Below are 5,000 nucleotides of genomic sequence, written 5' to 3'. Positions count from 1 at the left end.
CCACCCCCACAACAACAATAACAACAACAACAACAACCTGTCCACTAGCTGATTAAACGTCTCTTCTTTGCTAGAGGAGGAGGAGGATGAGGGAGGGAGGGGGACGATCTGGGCTGCCACACCACAAATAGGCAGGATGGCGTTGTTCTAGGGGGTCACCTGGCTCACTTGGGGCTGGGGGGATGAGGTGGCAATATTAAGCTTTTCTTTCTTCCTAATGCAAGAAATAAGCTTTTTCCTTATCCTAATATTAAATTTAAGCTTCCTCTCTTCTGGTAACTTAAAACACTTAAAACAGCTTAATATACGCTAAGATAACTTTAAAACTCTCAATTTAAGCCTTTTTTTCGGTATTATTACTGTATTTACGCTTTCTCCCTCCATTCACAAACCAAAAAAATACTCAAAACAAGATAAAAACAATCTACAAACACCCAAAAACACATAAAACTGGCTTAAACCACTAAAAAACGGATTCTCATCTCGTATCTCGAAGCCTCGGTCAAAATATTCAGTGAGGGATGGTCTGACCAGCGAAGCGCTCACTATTAGAGGAATTTTCTGCATTTCCTTCACCTCCAGGCCTCCCTCCTTCACTGCCCCTCCTTCAGGATTCCCCAAGGCTCCTTCACCCTCCTCTGTGTGGTATCCTAAGCTCTCCATCCTGTAATATTGGCAGAAATGTTAGGCTTTCTAGGATGTCTTGTCTCGCACTCTCTCCTTTCTATGGATTAAAAAGTGAGGGAAATTTGAATGTTTATGAGTGCATTGGTTTGTAAGTGTGTGTGTGTGTGTGTGTGTATGTTAAGTTCTTGCTAGTTATCTCTCTCTCTCTCTCTCTCTCTCTCTCTCTCTCTCTCTCTCTCTCTCTCTCTCTCTCTCTCTCTCTCTCTCTCTCTCTCTATCTATCTATCTATCTATCTATCTATCTATCTATCTATATATATATATATATATATATATATATATATATATATATATATATATATATATATATATATATATATATATATATATATATATATATATATATATATATATATATATATATATATATATATATATATATATATATATATATATATATATATCAGTAGTTACACTTTATAATACACTTTATAAAAATTGAAATGTTCTGCACTTTTTGAGTCCCAGGGAAGGAGAGAGCGCAATACTCACCCATACACATCCAAAACACACTCAAAACATCCAAAACACACTCAAAATACTCCCAACACCACAAAATCTCAACAAAACTCACCCAAATACACTCAAAACATCCAACACACACACAAAATACCCAAAACTACCAAGAAAACACATCCAAATACACCCAAAACACGCTTAAAACATCCAAAACATGCACATCAACACAGAAAACGCCCCTAACGTACCCAAACGCACTCAGAACACCACACACACTCTCAAATACACCCAAAAAATCCCACACCCACCAAGACCCATCTAAAACACTTAAAACACCCAAAATAAACTCAAAACACACTCACAATACACAATACACCCACAATCACACAAAAACACTCCACAACACACTCAAAACACTCCACAACACTCAAAAAACGTAAAATACATCTAAAAACAATCTAAACTAAAAATTCAAGCAAAACACACGTGACAACAGCTAATATATATCCAAAACACTCTTAAACAGCTCTAATACAAACTCAGAACACCCACAACACTCCTAAATACACCAAAATCACACTTAAAAGAAAAAAAAAACATCAATTATTACAGAGATTTGCAACGCAGCAAGGGGAACTAAGCTAAAGATTGTCTTCTTGCTTGTTTACATATTGAGGAAACTTCAATATTCGCCTAAATTTCTAACTGTTTCCAGACTCAGATGTAAACAAAACCTAAAAGCTAAATAAATAAACCCCCCAAAAAATACCTAAATAACAAAAAAAAAACTTTAATAAACAACTTCAAGACATTACAGGGAGGATGAGAGGCGATGCTGTGAAGGCAATAAGGCTGAATGAGGGGATGGTAGCACCGCTGGGCTCACCTTACGTACTTATGGCTCTCTGGTGCTGCGTGGCAGTGTTTGGTACAGAAAGAAGCTACTGGGAATACGGAAACACTTATTACATTATGCGTGGGGCAAGACTGACCGGTGCCAGCCATCCCCCTCCCTAGTCAGGTCTACCTGTCACTGCTCCTCCCCCTTCCTCCCCCAACACACACACACACACACACACACACACACACACACATACACACACATACACTCTCTCTCTCTCTCTCTCTCTCTCTCTCTCTCTCTCTCTCTCTCTCTCTCTCTCTCTCTCTCTCACCTCACGAATATTTTTCAAATCCATAAAGATGATTACCAAGGTTTTCAAGGGTGTTTTCCAATTAATAATGAAGAAATATACCCCCAAAACTCCCAAAACACCCCAAAACACTACACAATATACACAAAATATCCAACAACACCTAACAACACCTAGAAAACTCACCCAAACACACCAAACACACGCTTAAACATCCAAAACACACTCAAAACACTCTCAAAACCCAAAAATCTCCACAAAACTCATCCAAACACATTCAAAACATCCAAAACACACACAAAATACCCCAAAATACCCACAATTTCATCCAAACACACCCAAAACACGCTTAAAACACCCAAAACACCGAAATCACCACAGAATATGCCGCTAACACACCCAAATGCATTCAGAACACCCCACACACACTCAAATACACCCAAAAGACCCCGCACACCCCCAAATTCACCCAAATCATTTAAAACACACAAAGCAAACTCAAGACACAGTCACACCTCAATTTACCTTCAAACGTAACACACACACACACCCTCTATCAACACTGACACATCTTCTAAACACACCCCAACACACACAAACACTCCTAACCTAACCTAACACACACACGAACATACATCCTCTATCAACACTCTACCGACATTCCTAACCTATCCTAACCTAACTTAACCTCACTCACTAATATTTCATTCCTAACTCGTTCTCTCTCAGCGGAGTGTTGCATTCAGAAAGAGGGTGTGGCTTGCCTGTGTGTGTGTGTGTGTGTGTGTGTGTGTGTGTGTGTGTGTGTGTGTGTGTGTGTGTGTGTGTGTGTGTGTGTGTGTTAACCAGCCTTCCTCTCCCTCTCTTCCCCTCACACACACACACAAGTATTACAAACCATAATAATCATAATAGTAGTAATATTAATAATACTAATTTTGAACCTTAATTTTACACACACACACACACACACACACCATATCTGAAAATACCACATAGTTCTAAACACACACACACACACACACACACACACACACACACACACACTGTGGGTATATTTTCAGTTTGTAAACTACTGTAATAATATACACACACACACACACATACACACACACATAAATGCATACATCATCCCACACGCACACACACACACTGGATAATATACCTGCTAATAAATAAAAGGAAAAGAAGAAGAAGAAGAAGAAGAAGAAGAAGAAGAAGAAGAAGAAGAAGGAAAACAACAACAACAACAACAACAACAACAACAACAACAACAACAACAACAACAATAATAATAATAATAATAATAATAATAATAATAATAATAATAATAATAATAATAATAATGTCATTCACACAAGAGAGAGAGAGAGAGAGAGAGAGAGAGAGAGAGAGAGAGAGAGAGAGAGAGAGAGAGAGAGAGAGAGAGAGAGAGAGAGAGAGAGAGAGAGAGAGAGAGAGATACAGACAGACAGACACAGACAGACAGACACAGACAGACAGACAGATGGACGGATAAGGCCCCTCTACAGAGTTAACAGCTGGGTGTGGGGTTGACAAAAGCTGCAGGAGACGACTCAGAACGCCTAACGTTATACAATGAGATGTGAAGTTTGCAGTTTAGATTATAAGTAAAGGACAGACCGAGGATGTTCAGTGTGGAAGAGGGGGTAGTTGAGTGTCACTAAACAAGAGGGGCTAGTTGTCTGGAAGCTTGTGTGGAGATGGTGAATGGAGGAATTGAGTTTTTGAGACACTGAACAATTCTAAGTTTGCTCTGTCCCAATTAGAAAGTTTAGAGAGACCAGAAGTGAAGTAGTAATGAGAACAAATGAAGACGTAAACAAGGCAGCAAACAGTTTTACCTTGAGTCCTCTCCTGCCTCACCACGGCCATGGAGATATCAATGGGCGTCAGCTGGCCAGTCAGGGGCAGACTCAGGGACACGGCATCCTTTCCCCAACCCCTCCATATCTGACAGGGGGGCGGAGGAAGCGCTGGGGGGAGAGGTGAGAGGAGAATTAATAAGGTAGACAAGTAAACAGTAGTCATATACAGCTAGTTCTCTGTTCACACGCTATGCAGATCAACAAATCAAGCAAACTGTGAATTATTGCAAACAACACAGGTAAAATAGTGGTAATAATGCAAATGACGCATGGAAGCAGTGCAAACAACAAGCAACACATGCAACACTCCAAAATAACTTTCCATATATTTATATTCAACAGGAGGAGGAGGAAGGGAAGAGAACATAACAGAGGATATCAAGACACAGATGCGACACACACACACACACACACACACATATATATATATATATATATATATATATATATATATATATATATATATATATATATATATATATATATATATATATATATATATATATATATATATATATATATATATATATATATATATATATATATCACCACCATGACCCTCAACACCCACCAATCACCTTACCACCCCCACACGCCCCCCTTCCTGGCAGAACCTTATCTAATCACATGCACATACACACAATATACGAGCAGGAAAATAAATAAATAAAAAAGGGGAGGAGGCAGAAAGGCGCAGGAGTGTGACGGATGGGGTTCAAGATGACCTAACACACACACACACACACACACACACACACACACACACACACACACACACACACACACTCATACATACATACATACATACACC

Source organism: Scylla paramamosain, chromosome 5, assembly GCF_035594125.1.
Source record: "Scylla paramamosain isolate STU-SP2022 chromosome 5, ASM3559412v1, whole genome shotgun sequence".
Lineage (NCBI taxonomy): Eukaryota > Metazoa > Arthropoda > Malacostraca > Decapoda > Portunidae > Scylla > Scylla paramamosain.
Note: the sequence above shows the minus strand (reverse complement) of the source record.